At 34.3% G+C, this 23,774-nt stretch overlaps 1 long non-coding RNA gene and 1 pseudogene across 1 annotated transcript in view; both read right to left on the minus strand.

Moving 5' to 3' along the window:
* The window catches only part of LOC146997915 (uncharacterized), a 189,639-nt gene that overhangs the window by 6,348 nt on the left and 159,517 nt on the right, over positions 1-23,774 (minus strand). The gene's annotated exons all lie outside the window — the stretch shown is intronic.
* LOC146997916 (uncharacterized) lies at positions 12,394-13,026 on the minus strand (annotated as a pseudogene).

Consider the following 23,774-nt stretch of genomic DNA (forward strand, 5'->3'; position numbering starts at 1 on the left):
GCACTGTTTTAATATAAATGTCCGTGTCCTTGTAAATTGTTGTTACCAAATATTATCACCCTGTATTATATTTAAGGAAATTAAATAATGATTAATCTGCATGAATACATGTATGTTTCTCGCACTGTGACAAAAACGACAGTATCTAGAGCCATCAAATTTAGAATAATGTAATCCTCCACCCGAACATGGGCATCTGGACGGCCGAATTTCGAATTTGTTTTATGATCGATTTCATGTTTTGTAAAACTTTAACGAATTTTTGATTAACAAACTCAACGAGTTCAGAGCGAGCACTATACGGAAAATAACAATTTTATCTCCAGTGCGGAAATTCTAAAGATATGCTGTTTTCAAATGTGTGAGGTTTACGGGCGAAGAACATGATATTCAAAAAATATAGGTAACACACAAAAAGTTTAAAAAAGTTTCCTTTTGGGCGTAATATAAAATCTGAGTGCTTCTAGATTTTATTTTACCTTTCCCCCCCCCTTCATTACACTCAGAAAATTTTATGCTCCGAATTTTATAAATTAGTAAAATAAATATTCCACTTTAATGTTAATAAGTTTATGATGATATAATCAAATAAATGATTGCTTTGTAATGTTATTATAGTTTCGAAAATCACTGCCTGAAAATGGTCATTAAATTTTTTAAAAAATTAACAGATCTTGTTTAATTTTACCTTATTTATTTCAAAGCATCGCGAACTATCAATCTTATTTAATTTTACTTTATTTTTAAGCAAAGTTAAGTTCATAAATTTTGTGCTTAGAGTTTTTACCGTTTTACCAAAATAAAGATGTCTGTACAAGAATTACGCGTGAAAAAAATGCGCGAAATGCAGTAAAAAGTGCTTTAATTAAATATATTAAATCTTATTTGGAAAAAACTGTGGCTTTTATAATCTCATCACTATACAAAGTATCACATTTAATAATTAAAAAGAGTTATGTGATACAAACGCCATAGGTTTCAGTGTTAAAGTAAACCAGATCGTCCCTACTCTTTCTTGCCGACATGTCGGTGACGCGCGCCCCGCCCACTGGGTTAGTCTATCTCTTATAAGGTCCATGTTCGCAGTAGGATTACGTCATTCAAAGTTCGATGGCTCTATGTACCGTTGTTTTATCACAATGCGAGAAATATACATACATTTATACAGATTTTTCATCATTTAATTTCTTCAAATATAATGCAGGACTCTACCATTCGGTGGCAACAGTTTGAAAAGTGAAACGGACACTTACAGTGAACCAACGCAAAATCGCAAAACGAAAACAATAGTCCTTCAGGGACAAAGCCCCTTTGGACTAAAAAAAAAAACATTTTCAGAGAAGATCTTTCTCCTCGATAGAAAGATCTTTAGTATAGAACTTTTTCCCCGAAATTTTTGGACCGTTACATTACTAGCCATCCACGCGTACTGACAACTATTGCCACTACTCGAAGCATAAAATCTCTAACTAATCTTCCACGCGACCTCTCAGATTGCCGGTCCTAGAGTGCTCCCATTAGACTTTATTTTATTTATCTTCAATTATTAATCTTCAATCTGTGACTGCTTAAAAAATCGAGACATTTAAAAACAATAAACCCACCTTTTTGGTGATTTAGATTTTTAACTTAAACTTCTTAATAATATTGTTACGGATTTTGTATTTATTTAGCTATTTTTAGTAGAACTTGTAATTAAAATTGTTTTATATTCCCGCGCAATGCAGCACGAGACATATTTGAAGAGAAGTCTACGCCGGAAAAATTAAAATACAGTAGCACGCGCATTTAACAGTTTAATAAATACGTATCTCATAATTGTACTCTTTTGGTATCCAGAAAAGTCGAGAAAATACCAGAATGTTTTCGTGCATGATTAAAAAGCTTATAAAAGCCGGCGGAAAACATCTCAGTTGTTACGATATTGTGCAAATATCTCTGAGGAAATTTCAGCATTTTGTTTTATTTCTTGGAGTAATAATAAATTTCATTAACTTTTTATAGATTTGTGCATTCAATCCATTACGAGCCCATACGCACGCAACGAATATCTTAAGTGAATATTATTTAGTATACGACTATTTAATACTAATTAAGAGCATTTGCAAGAACAATGCAATTAACAATGCTTTTAAAATCCACATATTCCGCATTACCCGAAGCATTATTATAATTAAAAGGACACTTATTTGTAATTAATTATAGAGGCATTTAGAATTATCATTTAGATATGGGGTAAATGAAATAAATTTTAAATTATGTCATTTTAATGTATTATTAAAAATTTAAATAATATTTAAATGACCATGAAATATCTTTATTCCTTTTAAACTACTTACTTTGTTTGCTCTCTGCATAAACCTGAAAGATAAATTATTTCAAATAAGATATTATGCTTTGTTGAATGGCAACATTCTCCAAAATGTCTATGCTTGAGGAAAGGTGGAGAAAAAACCAGAGATGTTATGTTTCCTGCAATGCTAAAAGCTTTCTGAAAGGTCTGGATGAAGCCTATCATACCATAGAGCAACGAATACTATGACATGCTTTTCAATTAGTTGTGACCAAATATTATCACCCTCTACTATATTTAATGAAATTAAATAATGAAGAATCTGGATGAATATTGTTACGAAATGTACAGGCGCGGTAAAATGGCTTCCCCGCAAAGCAGTTTTAGGTTTGCCATAAAATGGAAAAAAGGAAGGCATGGTTGCCATATCTGGCGAGAAATCGCCCATTTGGCGATATTTGGCGATAAAATTGGAAATATGCCATTGACGGATAGAGAACCTTCTGGAACGAATTTTTACCGGTTTAGACCAGAATGTTTTCGAATACAAGCCGAAAGCTGTATAAACCCTGCTGGTCCGCAGTCAGTGAATGTGTGTGCCTCGTCTAGAGTGCGAGTTAGTATCGAGTTGGTGTCTCATCTAGCGAGTCAATCGCTGCGGAGTCGATCGAGCTGACAGCCGGCCAGCGAGTGCACCGAAAGAGTCTCGTAGTGTATCGCGGTTGGTGCATCGTCGAGAGAGCGTGTTGAGCTCCGGGAACGACTGAACCGAAGAGTCGGGAGCCGTGCTCTGTGTGTCGTCGAGTGCATCGCGAGTTGTAGCGTGGAGAGTCTCGAGAGTACGTGGAGTTCCGAGAACGACCCAGCAGAGTCGGGAGCTGTACTCGGGTGCTTTGCCGTGAAGCTGTCTCCGCCGTGATAGCTTGATAACCTGGAGGCTGTGTCGCTGATCGTGTCAGCGTGTTTATAGTAGTTCATCGACGACTGTAAAAACGTGTTTTGGAGCTGTCCTGACGACACTGGCCAATAAAGTGTGTTTTGATACTTCACCAAGTAGTACAAGTACTTATTCACTCCAAATCCACACGAACCCCGTACGAACGTGAAGAAAAGAAAATAACGTAACAATATATATATATATATATATATATATATAATGTTGTATGATCTTAAATCCATTTAGTGCGAATACAAGTTATTATTACTTGCGCAATTGCTGCAAAGTTAGTTAATAATAATTTATTTCCTAAACAATATTGATTAATTGATTATATTATGTCCTAAGTTTAATTAAAGTAGAATTATTTTAAAAGAGTGAATCCATACTGGTAAGTTATGTTTTTACAAAGTTTGCATTATTTATCTTATTTTGTAATCTTCTATGTTTATTTCAACTTTACTTCGGGGGACGGTTACTCGGGTTAATTAGGTTTTCTCTACAGTAATTGCTTTTTGCTCCAAATTGAATTGACTAAAATGCTTCATAAGAATAAGTTCTTTGAGTATCAGCATTGGTTCATAATCCCTTCTATTCGCGGAAATATTTGGCCTGACTAGAATTGCCGGTTTGGCTTTAACTTATAACTCGAGTAAAGACGAAACACTTTCGTATTTACGTATTTTTTATCAATTATTGTTCATTGAACGGGAGTTGGTTTGTTCCCCTTGAAAAGTCAACTAATTTCCGATCAATGACAATAATTACATGTTTTAATTTTTCCTTTTACAATTGAAATATTATTCTTCGTGATGATTTAACTCCAGTCCCCGTTAAAACATTATTAACATTTTGCTTTCAAATTACTTCAAAACAACTTTCAAAATATAACTTACCAGTGTGGATGCACACTTTTAAAATAATTCTACTTTAATTAAACTTAGGAGATAATATAATCAATTAATCAATACTGCTTAGGAAATAAATTATTATATATATATATATATATATATATGCTTCTCGCGCTGTCGAAAAACAACGGATCCAAGAGCCATCCAATTTTGAATAACGCAGTGCTTCTCCTCAACATGGGCTCTTAGATGCTCGACTTCTAATTTAGAATTGGCTTTATTATCTGTTTCATATTTGTACAACTGTAACGAATTTTTTATTTAAAAACTGAACGACTTCAAAGGGAACAGTGGCAACACTGTACGGAATTTTTAAAAAATTATCCTCTGAGCGAGTGTCTGCCAATCAGAAATTCTGCAGATATACTGTTTTTAAATATTTGTGATTTTGCGGTTGAATCGAATTTTATGTTAGCCATATTGAGATAATTATTATTATGAATGTTTCTCGTACTGTGAAAAACAACGGTACCTACTGCTATCCAAATTTGAATAACGTAATCTTCCATAGAATATGGGCATGTGGAAGCCCCAATTTGAATTTGAAATTTGTTTTATTATCGATTTCATATTTTGTAACACTTCAACGAATTTTTGGTTAACAAACTAAACGATTTCATAGCAAGCAATCGCAACACTGTACGGACGGGGAGGGACATTTTTATCTCCAGCGCGTGAGACTGTGTATCGGAAATTCTAAAGATATGCTCATTTAAAAATTATTTTGCGACATTGCTGTTGAACTGAATTTTATGGTTTAAGTGCAAAGAACAGGATATTTAATAAATAAATGTAACACACAAAATGTTTAAAAAAAAAACTCTACTTTGGACGTAATTTAAAATCTGAAACCCTTCAGATTTTTTTTTATGACATTAAACTTGTAAACTAAATTAAGAACTATAACACAAATCTTTTCTGCTGAAAAACTGGCCTTAAAAATGCTTTATCGCCGCGTTGTTTTTGTTGACAAAATTGTATTTTTAAGGAGGAAAATGATACTGCTATTCAAGAAATTTTTTTATCATAAGCAAATAACAAATTCTTTATTATGATTAGTGATAGCAACGTCATAATATATAATAATTAAAAGATAAGTTTTAGCAAACGAAAATTTCATATTTCGTGTGGAAGCCCTACATTCTCTTTGAATTCTAAAGTAGATAGAAATAGTGAGACCTTGTTGTTTTCTCATGATGCAAAATTTTGTTTGCTTTATCGAATGCTAGTAAGCCTCTCAAATCTCAAACGCGGGATTTCTGAAACAGAGGAGAACTCCCCACAGGAAGGAGTTTCTTATTCAGATTTCTTATTCAAGTTTTAGTATTAACCAACATTTTCTGTATTTTTTGTTGTTTAATTTCTAAAACAAGTGGTATGGCATATCTAATTATGGCAAAGCACACTAGGGCTATCTGCCTAAGGGAAGGGATGACTTCGTGGAGGACTTTCAAAGGGAAACTGGCTCGTATGCACGTTACACATGGGGAAAATCACGAAAACACCCTTGCAGCCAGCCCGTTCGCGGGATTCGAACCTCGGACCGAACTACCATTGTTCAGCGACTTTACCGCTCGGCCGCTGGTGGGCAATTTCTAAAACAAGAGAGAAGGAAAAAAAAATATCTGAATCCAAATAAAAGTACATATGCACTTTTCAGGTTTTGGAAAGGTTAATTTAGTTTATCTGATTATAGCAAACAACTCAAGGGCCATAATCAGAGAGAGAACTACCTAAGGAGATTTGCCTACGTGAAGAACTTTCTAAAGGCCAGTTTACACTTCGCCGAGTGACTTTTAGCGAGACCCTCGTCCGAGCGTCTCGAACCGAGTGAATGGACCTGTAATCTGATAGATTTACACCAATCAGAGCCGACTGACGCCTCGATTCAATTTGTTTGCAAAATGGATACCGACGTGCAAGTTGTTGTGCTTGAAGTTTGTGAAGTGATTTCTAACGAATTAATTTCTGGGGGGGGGGAAGAAAAAAAGGAAATCAGAACGTGACTGAGTAGCTCGCCGTGATGGTTTGGTTTGGCTTGGTTTGGTTTATTAGATTACGGCAAAGCACTCGAGAGTTATCTGCCTTAAAGGAGAGATGCCTTCGTGGAGGACTTTTTAAGGTAAACCGGCTCGTATACACGTTACACATGGGGAAAACCACGAAAACACCCATGCAGCCAGCCCGTTCGAAAGCATTAAATGAACAGGAAGCATTAAATGAACTTCCTGGAAATGAACTTCCAGGAAGCATTAAATGAACTTCGGGGCGAGGATATCCAAAGTTACAAAACCGTCATCAGAATGGGTGAAGGATAATTTGGAACTTTTTTGGAAATGGTCACTCCACTTATTCAGGGGGAAGAAAACGTTCTTTCGAGATGCTGTGCTATCAAAGTTAAAATCGGATAGCACCCGGAATATTTATTTAGAGTGCCAAAATGCACAATCAGCATATTTATTCCAGAATTGTTTGAGGCCATTTTCTGTGTATGAGGTTGAGCGAAATTATTAATCTTTTGCTTGAACTCTCCAGCACTTTTGAATTTTAACATGTCAGTAATAGAATCATACGCCGTCTGTCGGCGACTTTTATTTTAACACTTCCGACTGATAGTTCGTAAATAAAATCTAATTTGTTATTCAAATAAAAAGGAAAGTCGGTGCTACTTTGGTAGACGGTTGCACGGATTTTGGCGATTTTTCTTTTGGCGAGTAATACGACTTATGGTAAACCCATTGCTGGACAAGTTATTTATGGTAACCGATACTTTGTTGACATTATATCTAAAAAATAATGCGTTTTATTATGCATAAATTCAGTGTTTTAAATATTATTTATGGCTTCTAAATATTAAAAATCAATTTAATTTTGCATTTTTATTTGAAATAAAAATTTTATTGTTTATGATATTTTATGAAATTTTATTTTGTGGATGATGTAATCAATGACGTCACCTTATTTTAAAAGTAAATAATTTTAATATCTATAAATTTAATCTAATGTTTTAAACATTATTTATGGCAGTTAAATATTAAAAATCAATTTAATTTTGCATTTTTTAAAAATGATTTTATTATGAATGATTATTTAAATAATTTTAATTCTATGCGGGATGTAATCAGCTCCTTGATTGGTTACTGAATATTTGTGCATTACCGCGCCATTTTAAAATTTTATTATTCATCTCTTCGAATTCTATTGGAATAAAAAAATTGCCCTTTGAGACCTTATTTTGGCCAACCTGTCTTTCCTAATAAAAGATTTATTTATAAATTGTTAATAGCGTCAGTGGAAATTTATTTTAAATTTTTGGAGGATTGCTAATTGCTTCTTCAATGAAGTGCGAGAAATGTGGATCAGCTGATTCAATTATGATTCCGATTTTTTTGTGGTACTTATCAATAAACAACAGGTTAAATGACTCCAAAAATGTAAAAAACTCTTTTATTTTATAATTGTATACTTCAATTTTTGTTAAAAAAATTAATACACTATTTTCAAAAATTGCTGAGATAATTATTGTCACATATGTTTTAATGTTAATTATATTCTATATCACGTATTTTAAAAGTATTTGAATTTAATAATATTCTAATTCTTTTAAATGTTGGTATGATGGTTTTTAATTCGATATTCAATTTCAGTAATATTTTAATCTAATTAAACGTTGGCACAATGATTTTATAGCGGTGTTTTTATTCTCTTCTTTGCTATATGAAAGTAATAATAACCTTACTTTAGTATTTTATACTCATAGTAAATATATTTATTTACACTTGCCTGCCATCTTAAAAAACGACATTTTCAACAAAAAATTAATCCATTACTTTGAACGATATTTATTTTTTTTTTTTAAGTTTCGAATACTTTACTATGCGTAAAAACAGCGTTTTTCAAGATGGCTGACGATTGTAAAAATCGCGCCAACGTAAATCGCCAAAAATTCGTGCAACCGTCTACCAAAGTAGCACCGGAAAGTCTATTAAAAAAAATTCAAAATTTTAAATTATATTTTCGGATTATATTTCGGATATTATTAGATGTAACCGGCCATGAGTAAACACTAGTTTCTCGAAATTTATATCAACAAAATAAAATGTTTGCCCTTCATTTATTTATTTATTTTTTGATTGAAAACTGTATTTTACTGCGTAGTTGAATTATTTTATTGGGTAGCTGAGTAACATGGTTTATTATTATTATTATTATTATTATTTTCAGTAAAGAAAATCCAGAAATAAATATGCTTAAAATAAATATTTTGAATCCGATACCCTAATTTAATTTTCTTCTATGTTTTCCTATAATATCAAAAATCTAAATTCATTCTGATCAGTAGTTACATGTACGTGTAGGTGTCAGTAAACAATGGTCGTAATATTCAGGTAGTTGGAAATGTCCCATAATACAGGGTTATTCAAAAAGAAAGAGCATATTGCAAACATGTATTTCTTCCAAGCTACAAAAGATAGAAACATGATTCTAACGTTAATGGATAGAGAAAAGTGTACAATATAGTACGGGTAAAAGTTCCAATCACGGCCGCATTGGCGCTGTTGTTCGTTTTGGTATTATTTGTCGGTTGGTAGCAAAGAATCTCTAAGGAGAAGTAAAGGTTTCCCGGGGCAAATGTGGCTCCGTCAGACCGAAGAGACACATTATGTATATCCCTGAAGCTTACTTTAAAGGGGCAAACCATTCCAAAGCCATCCACCCTTCATACCTCACTGCGCATGTGCGAAATAACATCAGGAGGCAACAAAGCAACATCAAAGAATGCAGCATGCCGTCGGCCATGTTAGCAATCTTTTACCACGTTGTTCGAAAACGTTCTTTGTTGTTGTAGTCAGAGGTACTTGGTTTTAGCTATGTGAAATTCTTTTAAAGACTTTTTAAATGTAATGCTGTAAGTGAAATGGTTTTGGCTATTGGGTGAAAACTTTGCTCGTGGTTTTCACAATGGTCATTCCAAATAATTGGCTAAACGTTTTCATGGTAATTTGTTTTTAAAGTTGTTGTCGGATAATTATAATGTATTTCAGTGTTTTCAATTTATTTAGGGGTGCCTTAATTGTTTTTAAATATTTTTTTTCTGTTTCACTTAGTTATTGCAAATTTTGCTTTTAAAACTTCACTGTAAAATTTTAACTATGGATCCATAAAAATTTATTACGTTTTGTATGGCATGTGTTTCCCCCGCTCCTTTTTTAAGTTTACGGAAGAAAAGAATTATTAAGAAATTTATTTCATTTAAATTTTGTCTTCGCACGGCTTGCTGTTTAAATTGAAATAAAAATTGCACAGGATTTTTATAATTCGCCCCAAAATTCCAACTAACATCCTTTTGCTCATGAAACTCCAGAAATGTATGAAAATAAAACATTTTGAGTTATTTCAAAGTAAAAAATTTACTATCTCCTTGAACTGCGCTGTTTAAATTTCACCCTGCGCTGGTGTTTCACTGCATAGCCGTGGCTCTTCGGTACAGCGGCGCAGAGGCGAAACAGGTTTACATTGCGTCTATGGAAGCTTTCATTCTTCTCCTTAGAGATTCTTTGGTTGGTAGTCTGTAGTGAAATGGCGGCGAAACCACAGCAGAGGACTTTCTGTGTTCTACAATTGGCAAAACTAGAGTCCATTGTTGCAGTTTCGCCGTCAATTTAATAAGCAACCACCGCGTCACAAGCAAATTTAGGAGTGGCATCGAAAATTCGTAGAAGATGGTTGCATCTGCAAAGGTAAAAGCACGGTACGTCCACGCACATCGAATGAGAATGTCGAGCGTATTCGCACACTTTACGAAAGGAGCCCTAAGAAATCCACATCGCCAGCAAGCAAAGAACTTAAAATTCCTCAACCAACGGTATGGCGAGTTCTAAAACATCGTCTGCACATGAAGCCATACAAACTGCAGTTATTGAATGCATGTTTTACCGTGAAAGACCGAAATTGGAGAATGTCGACTTTCACCGGAGAATGTTAACATTCACTAAATACGTCGGTGAAAGATGGAATATTGCATTACATTCTTGTACATTCGGACCCTCTCCGGTATATGTCGACAATCACAGATATACTCTGGTAGTGGTAGTAGTAGTTGTAGTAGTAGTAGTAGTAACAGAGGACGTGGGCACCATCCCCCTACCATTACGGTTAATCGGTTCTGCCCACGTCCGCTCTTATCTAGAATTTATTAATAGATAAAAGGTTTTTACATTGCCATATAGTGCCATATAAAAAAAAATAAATTAAAAAAATAAAAATCTTAAAGTAGTACTTTAGAGTCCTTCATGAAGTGTATCTTTGTAAGTTTTTCTTTAAAATACTATATTTATAAATACTATATTAGATATACTCTGGTGTAGGTCGAAAAGAGAGGAGTATATGTACACGCTGTCATTGCAAAAAAAAGTGTTCCACATATAAATACAATTGTAAAAGCAAGGGCCTCTTGTGCAATTCAAAGTGTTATAATAGTTTAAGTTTGTGCAATAAATAAGATTTGAATCACATTATTTAGTAAGTTTTTAACTTCTAATATTTTCCTTTCTGATTTTGAATGTACTGTGTGCTTTAAGTTCTTATGTTCTTAAGTTCTTATTTTAAGTTTCAAGTGCGTGTTTTCGTGAATGAATTACAGAGAAGAAAATATAATATTCTTATATGTTCAACATTCACCATTAGTACATGGTGAATTTCTACATTGACCGGTCAGAAAGAGTATTTGGAAAATATTTCGGACATACACCAAGCGACTACGTGAATGTTGACATTCACAGGTGAAAGTCGACATTCTCCAGATTTCGGTGTTTCACCGTAACACATACATTGAATGCATACCATAATTGTAAACTTTTCTCTATCCATTAACGTTAGAATCATGTTTCTATCTCTTGTAGTTTGAAAGAAATAAATGTTTGAAATCTGCTCTTTCTTTTTGAATAACCCTGTACTTTACAAGATGCATATGCATTCAAAAATGCCATAGTTAGATTATCGCTGGGCATTGGGCATGACATCTCTGCGAACACTGCTCGGAATTTTTTGTTCAATGGCAAATTGTGAGCAATTACAAAGGTAACCCAGTCCATTAATCTACACAAGGCCGGATGTGGTGGTCTCTTTGTTATGGAGGCACCTAATAGGTGGACCACCATCGCCTTCTGCCCGGATAGATTTGTAACTGGTTCAAAGTAGAAACGGAATCGGTGACTCATTTCCCTTAACTCTTTCGCATCGAAGTCGCCCCAAGCGCCCGAGCATTCAGACATCGGCTGGACGCCTGAATAATTTCCAACCCAGTGCTTTCCCCCCATCACGTTACTGCATTACTCATTGCTTTCAGGTGTTGTTAAATCACATGTCAATCATTCTTTTGAAGCTACTAAAAGTAGCTTCCTTGTTTCCTTTGTTCCTTCCTTTCCTTTGTTTACCATCAGTGTTTAGCTTTTGATGCCCGAAGTTGCAATCCCATCCCAAGGGGGAACTTCACGCAGTGTCAAAGCGTCGAAGAAAGAAGTTCTGCTTTAAATGTATTTAATTAATTATGGCAAAGCACACTAGGGCTATCTGCCTAAGGGGAGGGATGCATTCGTGGAGGGCTTGCTAAGGAAAACTGCCTCGTATACACGTTACACATGGGGAAAACACCCATGCAGCCAACCCGTTCACGGGATTCAAACCTCGGACCGAACTACAAGTGTTCAGTGACTTTACCGATCGGCCGCTGCTGGGCCTCTTAATTACCAGCGCCCATTTATGCATCATGCTGCTTTTTATAGACACTGTAATAGCTTGTAACATAATAAAATGTTAAAATCAGAACACAATTAAGGTCTCTTAAATTATTCAGTTACCTATTTTATATTTAAAATTATACGAAATTTATATAATTATACAAAATTTGGCTTTTATAACTGCAGTGGCATTGTTCCATTAATATAATTTTGTATTAATATTTTCATAATAAAACAAAACTTATTTAATTTCAATTAAAGATTAAAAATTATTTTTTAAGCAAATTATACCATGGCTTGTGGGTCCCCAAGAACAGTCATGGGAAATGAAGCAACCATTCAGTGTTCTTTATTATCCACAGGGGGGGTTTCGCCTCTGCCGAAGGCTCATTGTTGCCCACTTTTGGTAATCTTTCATTTACATAGTGGCAAAGAAAATATTGAACCTAGAAATATCCTTACAACTTGACAAAGCTATCAGATGAAGAAGAGGAATGCCTTCGTGGAGGACTTTTATAGAGGTATAACATCTGAAAAGTCATCTGAGTCACTGTCACAAGATTCCGTTTCTTCTGAATCAGAATCAGAATCGCTGCTGCCAGTTTGAATTATTAATCCATCCACTATCTCTTCTAAAAGTTCGTCCTTGTCCCAATAATAATTTTCAAGTTTTTCTACGTGGTTGCAGTGCGCCTGCCATTCTTGAGAAGTGACTTCATCCAAAGCTTTTTGTGTTAAATTTTTCAAATTTTCCAAGCTTAAGTCCCCAGTCACATTCCTTTCCCTGATCAGTCTTTTAACTGATGACCAAACGTATTCAATTGCGTTTAGATCACAGTGGTAAGGAGGGAGACGTACAACATGATGCCCATTTTCCTTTATGATGTTGTCAATTTTATATATTACTTTTTTAGGACGATTGCATTCTATTAAGCTGAACGGTTCCGCTTTTCGCATTTTGGGATTGCAGCATATCGTCTTCTTCATCAGCCAATTTACAACTGTTTGCTTTGTAGCATATTTCGTGGGTGTCGGATCTTCAATTTTTGTGTGATACGGGGCATTATCCATGCATACCACACTTTGAGGTCGTAAATTTGGAAGAAGCTTTTCCTACACCCATTTTTCAAAATTTCCATAGTTCATTTGCCCATGGTAATCCCCGCTTTGAGCTGATGCTTTATGTATAAGTTGGGCACCTGGAATAAATCCTGCGGAAGAGCTAGCATGGACAACAATCAGTCTATTTTTGGAACTGACATTTATCTGTGCGCCGAAAACCGTATCATGCTACCAACATTTCTTAAAAGTTAAATTGCTGTCAATCCATGTTTCATCGATGTAAACGATGTGGCGTCCACTTGCTCTGAGTTTCCTCATTTCGCGTAAATAATTGTTCCTCCAAAATACAATGTGAGGTCTTTCGATAAGAATTTTTCTTTTGTTAACACATTTCTTGCAGCGAAAATTCATCGAACGCCAAACTTTGCACAATGAGTCTTTTTGCCACGGGAAGTCTATTTTTTGCCTCAAGACAGGCAATAATTTCCGCACAGATGGCACTTTCTTTTCTTTGATGTAAAAGTCTTGTATAGTCTGCCGCATAACGCATTTGTCAAAATCGTCAATTTCGCACTCATGATTAGCAGGGCTTTTACGTTTCTTTCCAGGCGTATTTAGAAGTTGATCTTCCCCCATTGTTGATACTTCGCGCTTAATTTTTTTAATTGTATACTCCAATACTCCAGTAGCTTGCGATGTTCTCTTCAAAACTTGAGGAAGAGGAACTACTAAAGAGTTCGCCGAAGCTTCAGAAGCGCAAAATTCTGCGATACTGTACACTATTTGACGTGCCTGAGACTTTAAACGTTGACCTTTCTTAAACTGGAAGGGCATTTTAAAAAATTGGCGATTAACAAAGCACTACGAAAATCAAGCTAAATAGAAGCAAATTTGAACAAATACCAGTACAGATATAACAACGAGAATAAAAATAGCTAATAGTAATAATATAAGGCTTAAGAAAAGATGCGTGCAGCTGGAATGAAACCAAGAAGACGAATGATAAACTCTTTTCCCTTCAGCCAACAGTCGCCAAAAACAAAATAACAATAAAGCAACCCTTGGTTCGTCCCTATTTGAAATATACTAGCCCTGTTGCTATAGCGACCGCCACCCGCATATTCACAAAGCCTACAGACAATTTCGCTACGGGCTGCTCTCATTGGAGGAAACATCTGCTTGGCGGTCATATTTGGAATGGCGAGTTATCGCCCTGTAGGCATGGTAATTAACGCCAAACAAACGGAAACAGCGTTTATTTCATTCAATAATTTTTTAGTTTATAAATGAAAGCTTAGAGGAATTGTGTGGAATATATCTTAAATAACCTAGTGATCGTATTAATAGTTTATTTGTATTTGAATTTAAACTTTTAAAAGTACGTAATTGTTTTACAAGAAAAGGTGTTTATATCGAGACAGCATATGCACTTTTTCGTTATTTCACTTAGGAAGAGTCTGTTGTGTAAATTTTCATAGCGCATTAATTTATACAAATAAAGGAATATTAAAAAATTAACCAAATGAAAACATTCAGTAAACATTTAAGGGTGTCGGATACCTATTCTTTTTACGAGTAAGTATAACTAAAATTATATTTTATTCCGTTATGCGCTATATCTATTGAAACGCTTTTCGGGATCTTGGATCGTAATCTTGCTTACTGGTACCTACTACAAAGAGTACAAACCAGTAAATAAAAAAAAATAAAAAAAAAAATTAACATTAACAAAAATAGAGAAAATAAAGGCGTTTAATTTTTAACACCGTACCCGAAGGCGAAAAGACAAATAATGACAAAGTCATTCAATAAAGTTAAAATAAAAATAAATCCGTATAGAGAAGAGTTTATGAAAGCTACGAGCGGGGATAGAGCCGGCAACCTAGAAGTCTGAGAATTTTTCTCGCGCTCGTTACCACTGGTCTGCGGTTTCTCCGGTGGGTTATGCTCACTTTTTGGTACACGACGCTCACATACAATTCGTAAAGGCGATGAACCAAAAGTCGCCAAGCACTAGATTCTGTAACCCTACCTCTTTTAACCAATCGGAGCAAACAGCAGAAGAAACGGTCTGTAGGCTTTGTGAATGAGCCCGCCACCCGCCAGACACCCTGACGGGAGGTGTTCTTACCGTAGACAGACGTAATGTAAACCAGTTTGTCTTCTGCGCCGCTAGAAAGAAGACTGACAATTTGCCAAGGGATTTGGCGACGGAGCCTGTTGGCGAGAATTTCCCCCTTTGTGATGTACCTGGCCAAGATTTTCCACCTCCGCCACGTGTACAGGAAATTGAGGAACACGGGTTAATAAGAATCGTTCTTTGACTTTTCGCCATAATTTAAACTCGAATTTTCGTGCTTTTTTGCTTTACTAGTTGAACTTGTATGTTATCCATATCGTAGTTTAATGTCTGATTTTATATCTGTCAATACGTAGGGGAAAAAAATGGAGTCGCTCAGCTTTAAACTCTTGATAAACGTGACCGTCGAACCTGTTCGAACTTCGACATCAGCTTCGAGCTTTGGCGCTTTTTGGCGACAGATATTTCACGCATGCGCAGTTGTGCCCCTTTTTGTTCGAAGGGAGCCACTCCTGCTGCTGCGAAGCTTTCCTTCTTAACAATAAATATTATTTGCTCTTACACACGTTAGACGAAACATGACCTTGCAATCAGCCTGTTTGCCGGGATTTGAGCCCCAGACCGAACTACCAGCGTGCAGTTATTTTACTGCTCGGTCGCTGATGGGCAGTTTTCGAGGGGGGAAATGATCCTCTAGCAATGGTGACAGGAGGCGAACAAATATTGAGAACCAGTGCTCTAACAAATCGAATAAGCGAACGCGTGGAACTTGTTAGAAAACAAGAATGCGAGTAATGAAAAGTAGAAATGAAATAATAAATTAATAATATTAAATAAAGATTAAACGAAGATGGATCCATTATTATATTGTTTTATTTTGCAGCATAACTCAAACTTTGGGCAAAATTGAGCAATGAAGTTTACAAAATAAATCAGTTCATGAAATTATTCAAAGGCTTATTTGTGCACAATGTTTCGGATAAAAACAATCTTAAACGTTAACAATAATGCCGAAAACGTAATAAAAAATAGCGCCAAATTGAGTTCGATAGAATGCGCATCCATCCGATTTGTTACGCTGAGCGCATGCAGATACGAAAAAATTTGGGCCATTTTTACGTTGCTGGAGGATAGGAAACAAATAACTTCTAGGATTAATAAAGAAAGCTTCGCCAAAGCAGGAGAGTCTCCGTCAGACCGAAAAGAGAAAAACATATGCGAAATTTACTTTACAGGGACTACATTTCAGCTTTTCTGAGGATGCGCAAAATAGTTATCGAGCCGGTGTCGAAGGTAGAACGTGACGTTTGTCGAGATTTCAAACATCTATAATACAATTCCCCCCCCCCCTCAGCCGTGTCGAAGTAAATCAAATCTTCATCCATGCAAGCAGATTGGAGAGGACATTGCACATTTTTCATGTTTCTTACTTCGACAAACCCAAGTTTTTTCATTTTAGTCAAAGCTTCGAGTTAATTTCTGACACTTCTATCGAGTTGATTTTCTCTAAATTTCACGCCTTTCAGTGTGTGTTCTAAAAATATAACCTTCCTACCCCCCACAATACATTTGATTTCGAATTCCTTCGATTTAGCCTCTCTAAATGGATCAGGCAAAAAAAAAAAAAAAAAAAAAAAAAAAAAAAAAACCTGAAATGTTTCAGATTTTAAATTACGTCCAAAGGGACGTTTCTTTAACATTTTGTGTGTTACCTTTATTTATTAAATATCACGTTCTTCGCATTTAAACCATAAAATTCAGTTCAAGAACAATATCTGAAAATAATTTTAAATTGAGCTTATCTTTAGAATTTCCGATACACAGTCTCGCGCGCTCGAGATAAATATGTTTTCTCTGTACAACGTTGCCATGGCTCGCTTTGAAATCCTTGAGTAAGTGAATCAAAAATTCGTTAAAGTTTTACAAAACAGGAAATGGATAATAAAACAAATTCCAAATTTGGACTTTCATATTCGCAGTAGGATTACGTCATTCAAAATTGGGTGGCTGATACCATACAGTTTTGAATCTGATGCGAAAAACCATACGACAACCTTGAATACTCATTTTCATTAAATACTCATTTTTTCCTGCATTTCGTTAAATTCGTTTCCTCGAATTTCATTAAAAATAGATTTCTCATTCAATTAAATTCAGTTCTCACTTCGTGGCGAGGGCTAAAAATTTAAACATATTGAAAAATAAAACACGAAATACAGTTAAAACAATAAAAGAAAATTTACAATTAAAATTAGAATTTCCATGCAAAAACAAGCAATTCGGCCGGTGCGCAAGAAGGCAGGATTTTTCGGCGCACAAAACTGAAAGTTTACTTTTGCTAACTTGGTAAATTTTTATTAAAAAAAAATTGAAGGTGCAGAAACTGAGTTACTTTAATATTTTGTTAAGTTTCAAATGTAAACAAATATGGCTGCTATGGTAAACAAATATGGCTGCTATGGTAAACAAATATGGCTGCTATGGTAAACAAAAATTAGGCTTAGCCGCACTTAAACAACTTTTAAATTGTTGATAATTCTACAAATATTGCATAAGATTAACTAAAAAGCATAAAAATCTTAACTTGAAGATAAGAACAATTCAATCATTTTTAAAGCAAAAAAATCCACAGTTTACCAATGTATAAGAATTTAAAAAAATTCAGCTCACCGAGCCAAATAACAGAGTTGGTGTATATATATATATATATATTTGGTGCGACCGATTGCAACCAAAAAGGGAGGCGCACAACTTCATGCTATAGCAGTCCTATATGCAAAATTTCAACGTTCTGAGGCTACTCATTTTCGAGTTATGCGAGTACATACTTACGTACAGATGTCACGAAAAAAACCTCTTTTAAATCCATGGCTAATCTTTGGAATATGGTAACAGGTAGTTTGGCGACATTTAGGTAAGGCGATAAAGGTTACTAGCTAGGACTTTAGCAGTGTACATGGATAAAGTCAAGAGTGTGCGCAATGCCATTTTTGTGCAATTCAGGGATTTTTTTTTAAGTGAAAATAGGTCGACGTGTACATGGATACCGTGTATGTGCAATTCTTAAAAACGCGGCAAACAGTTTGCGATTCTGCACTTTCTCCCAATTTCGCACCTAATCTTCGTCATGATTAAGCACTTTTGTTCCATAAAAGTTCTAGCATAAGCGTAATTCGCCTAGCATATTGTTGGAAACCAAGTTACCATAATACAAAGATTAACCGAATCCATTTTTAGTCAATTTTATAATCCGTTTTGGGTAAAGGAGTCCTTTATTCTGCTCTTACGTACAGACGTCACTCCAAAACATCGTTAAATTGCATTCGATAGCAGTCAAAATGGATATTTTCATTAAAATATCATACCCGGAACTTTTCGTGATTTCAATACTTCCTTTACTTCGTACAAGGAAGTAAGAAATTAAAAATCGCAACATTCTTGGTCATAAATGGCTAAGAATAAATTCGTGTGGTCCACCTATACAATAACTGCATTGAAATATTTACAAAGTTTCAAAGAACAATAAACATTATATATGACTTACATAAGAATGATTAACCTTTTAGTTCACTGAAATTTCTTTTCGATAATTTTAATTTAAGATAAATTAAGTATGATTACTTATTTTTAGACAGGTATTATGAAAAGTAATATGATGACTAAAATATACTCTCCTTTTTCTTTCTTACATTTTAACTATAGAATTCCTAAATCTTTCAATTTACACATATTGAAAAACTCCTGTCCTTTCTTAACAATAACTGTAATAACGCACATTGCAGTCGTTGAGCCATTAAAAATAAGTTACTTGATTTATGAATTGGAACAGAAAAATTGATTTACATAACGCAAATATTTAGCATTTGTGTATTAAGGAAAAAAATGGCGAGCAAGAAGAGAGAATAAGAATAAGAATAAGAAGAATAAGAAGGCGAGAGAATAAGAATGCGATTCTATGCGCATTCTTATTCTCTTGGTGACCAAGAATTAGTTTTAACGGGTTTAGAAGTTTAACTATTGCTGCTATCGGGCTGGGTTTTCGCGCTTACAAGACGACTTCTAGATGCGTGATTCGGATTAAATATTAATTTGCCCAGTTTTCGTAGAAATTCGAGCATTGAAATATTTAAATGATTGGCTTAATTTCGAAAATGATTTTTTAATTTTAGTTCAAATTTTAATTTAAAAAAAAATTCTGAAAGCTTTTATATTGTGTCCAAATTTTATATATATATTACCGTGAAAGACCGCAATTGGAGAATGTCGACTTTCACCGGAGAATATCAGCATTCACCAAATACGTGGGTGAAAGACCGAATATTTCACTACATTCTTGCGTATTCCGACCCTCACCGGTGTATGTCGACAATCACAGCTCTGGTGACTAAGTCGAAAAGAGAGGTCATAAAGTGCCATAATAGTTTAAGTTGTTGCAATAAATAAGATTTGAATCACATAATTTAGTAAGTTTTTTATGACTGTTATTTTATTTTCTCATTTAGAACATACTGTATCATTAAGTAAGTTTTTAACTTCTATTATTTTCCTTTCTCATTTTGAATGTATTGTGTGTTTTAGGTTCTCATGTTCTTAAGTCCTTATTTCAAGTCTCAAGTGCGTTTATTCGCGACTGAATGACGGAGAAGAAAATATAATATTGTTATATGTTTAACATTCACCATTAGTACATGGTGAATGTCGACATTGATCGGTGTAAGTCAGAAATGAGAATATTTGGAAAATATTTCGAACATACACCAAGAGACTATGTGAATGTTGACATTCACCGGTGAAAGTCGACATTCTCCATATTTCGGTGTTTCACCATAACATATGTTATATAACGTTTTGCGTGTTACCCGTAAATATCATGCTCTTCGCACTAAACCTCATGAAATTCAATTCAACAACAATATCACAAAATACTTAAAAATAGGAAAACAGCATATCTTTAGAATTTTCCGATACACAGTCTCGCGCGTTGGAGATAAAAATGCCCCCCACCTACATGTTGAGATTGCTCCCTTTGAAATCGTTGAGTCTGTTACTCAAAAATTCCTTAAAGTTTTACAAAATTTAAAATAGCTCATAAAACAAATTCAAAATTCGGGTTTCCTGGTGCTTATGTTCGGTTGGAGGATTACGTTATTCAAAATTGGATGGCTCTAAGTACTGTTATTTTCCTCACACAGCGAGAAACATTCATGCGTTCATACACATTCTTCAATATTTAATTTCTTTAAATATAATACAAGGCTCTAATACTTGGTGGCAACAATTTAAAAAGTGATTCGCCGTTTACAGTGAATCGAAGCAGAAAGCCAAAACGAAATTTCCAATTGCCTTCTAGACAAATTGCCCTTTTGGGGCGATAATATTTGGTGTCAAAAATTGGAAAAGTGAACCAATGCAGAAAGCGAAACGACGCAAAATGCACTTTTGAAATTAAGAGCCCTTTGGGGGTGGGGGGATAATACAATAAAAAAATCTGAAAGGTTTTCAGCTTTTAAATTACGTCCAAACGGGCGTTTTTTTAACATTTTGTGTGTTACATTTATTTATTAAATATCACGTTCTTCGCACTTAAACCATAAAATTCACTTCAGCCGCAAAATAGTTTTAAAATGAGATTATCTTTAGAATTTCCGATACAGAGACTCACGCCGCTGGAGATAAAAAAGTAGATAGAAAATGACAGTTCTGCCACAGGAGGGTCAGATGGTCAGGGGGCGTGGCCAATGACGTCACACAGAGGGCGGGGCCAAAGGCAACGTCATCACACTAGGAGGCGTGGTCACGAGTGGAGTTGAGTTGTTGGTAGACTGCTGGTTGAGTTGTAGACCTCCTGCTTTTCATTTAAAGTTAGTTTTTTAAAAATTGGCAACGGGAAATATTTTCTGCATCTTAATTTTGATGAAATGGCGATGCTGCCCTCTCTTGACAAAAAAAGTGAATTATATGTTTTAGAAATATATTTTTAAGTCTGGTGTTACATTATTCAACTCTGAAAACAATGTAAAAGAACCAAATATAAAAAAGACTTTTCTTTAATGATAATTCGTCATGTCATCAAAATGAAACTACAAGATTATTTGTTTTTATTAATCAATTTTATTCTGATACTTTTATCCTTTCTAGTTTTCCATGAAACTTTAACTTATTTCTTAGGTTTTCTGTTCATAATATTATATTCATTTACTGTCATATTTTTTTAATACTTAACGTTTCTAATTTGTAATATTTTATTTAATTTCCACATACTATTTTTTTTCATACCTTTCATAAATTTCAGCATACCCTGATTTTTAACTTATATATTATATTTCACAAACGTTCCCGCACATGCTGTTTATTTGTTACACTACTTAATTTTAGATGCAATTTCACACTTTTGTTAACGTTATAATGTTCAATATATTCTGAATTTTAACTTCATTTACTTTTTTTAAACCATTCTAGTATTCTATGCACACTTTAACTTAGTGGTTTGAAATTCTACTTAAAAAGAAACGTCTATTTTTCGTGATCTTAGTTCTTTTACTAAATTTTCTACAGAATTTCTAATTTCTTTCACATGTTCAATAATATCTTCCTTACATTACCGAATATTTTTTTTAAAAACTTAAGTCTATAACTCTTAATTGCTTTTTTTACGTTCACGATTTCCCTTCTGTGTTTATATTTCTTAATTCTAGTTTAACTTATTTATTATAATGTTTTTATTTCTGTCTCATCACTGGTAATTCCAACATTTTATCCCTTTTTATTCATTTTAACGATATGAATTGTTTTCATTTACTCCATATTCAAACATTTCCTTTCAATTTTTAAAATACTTGTTTTATTCTCCGATCATAATAGATCATCTACAGGTTTTACTCAGAAATTTCCATTCACAACTTTACAGTTTAATACCATTTATATCTAAATGCATTTCTTTCTCATATAGTTTTATGGTCTTCAAAGTTTCTAACGTCATGTTTAGTTTTAAATCCAGATTACCTTTAAGTGTGTTGATAATTTTCATTTCTAATTTTACAACCACGTTCAGAGTTTCATCCACACATACCAAAATATTTCTTACATTTTCTGATATTTAGTCTATGTCATATTTCAGTACTTCAAATGAATTTACACTGCTCACACTATTATTTTTTCATGTTTTAGAGACACTGACTATACTAATTTTACTATTTTTCCTGCACTAATTGCATCTATGTCAGCACTCATGATAAACTAGCAATTGTTTTGCATCGCATGCATAAAGAAATTCTTAATACCAACTTTTTCAATATCGTACTCAAATTACTGTTTTCCGGATGGGAATTACCAGTATTCTTTGGTTTTACTCTGTTACATCTTTTTAAATTTTAACATCTTACTTTTAATTCTAACATACACCTTTTGAACAGTTTTTTCTTTTAATGATAGCCTTACCTTATTTGTTCAAATTAATTCTTTAATTCACCTTCTTTACTACCTTTCAGTACCTTCATAATTCACTATGCAAACGCATTGTCTTTCACAGACCTTCTGTTTAATAATATTATAAGTTTCCTTAATTGACAAAAAGCGAATTATTTCTCAGTTCAAAATAGAACTACTATATTTTTGTACAAACATTACGTTTATCCATTCAAGCCACCCCTTAACCTGTAACTGACATAGCTATAGGAAAGGAGACTCTTATCATATGCTCTTTCGACTTTTGAGGTTTCTAGAACTTCTTTGACAAGTATATCAATACCATCAGAAAATATACTTAACACTTTTACCCAGTTTAAAGGCAACATACTGTCAGAACATGTGTTTGAAAAACGATAGTATTCTGTCATTCTAAATGCTTGGTCACTTAGTTAGTATGTAACATTTTCATCTGAAAAATTAAGTAGTCTATTTCAAATGATAGTGCAATGGGTGATCTGTCCAAGAGGCATGACTGAAAACCAGTAACTGAATGTAACGAAGTGAAAAATATGTACCTGCTTTTACTAGCTTATTTACACTAAATTATTACTAATGGAATTTAAATTTTAGTTTTAAATCCCGATTACCTTTAAGTGTGTTGATAATTTTCATTTCTAATTTTACAACCACGTTCAGAGTTTCATCCACACATACCAAAATATTTCTTACATTTTCTGATATTTAGTCTATGTCATATTTCAGTACTTCAAATGAATTTACACTGCTCACACTATTATTTTTTCATGTTTTAGAGACACTTTTTTCGTGGACGATAACACAAATCCGTGCTCTTTTTAACTCTTTGGCATCGAAATCGCCCGTAGCGCCCGTTCATTCAGGCAACGGCAAACCGCCCCAACGCCTCGTTTATTTTCTACCTAGTTCTTTCCCCTCCACGTTACTGTATGGCTCATTGGTTTCCGGAGCTGTTAAAAGACATGTCAATCATTCTTTTGAAGCAAATAAAGGAGAAATACGGAAAGCTATTGACGTTCGAAGGTGCAATCCGGCCCTAAGGTGAAACTGCGCACAATGGATGAATGGATGAAACCGCAAAAGGGGGAAAGGAAAACTATTCCAAGACAAATTCGTAAACACGGGCGTTTTCGATGTTTGTTGAAAACAGATTTGGTCGTCTCTCGATGCGAAAGAGAATCCTATTATTTGATCGTATCTATCCTCTGACTGTGCAGCGGAAACCAGCATGAGGCTGATAGATTGCACATAATCATTCTGTTCCAACTTGTTCACACCTTTGTACATCCTGGATAATGAATGAATTCCT

The sequence above is a fragment of the Stegodyphus dumicola genome, chromosome 3 (genome assembly GCF_044657685.1).
Source record: "Stegodyphus dumicola isolate Sdum_Otavi_A_Nest chromosome 3, ASM4465768v1".
Taxonomy (NCBI): domain Eukaryota; kingdom Metazoa; phylum Arthropoda; class Arachnida; order Araneae; family Eresidae; genus Stegodyphus; species Stegodyphus dumicola.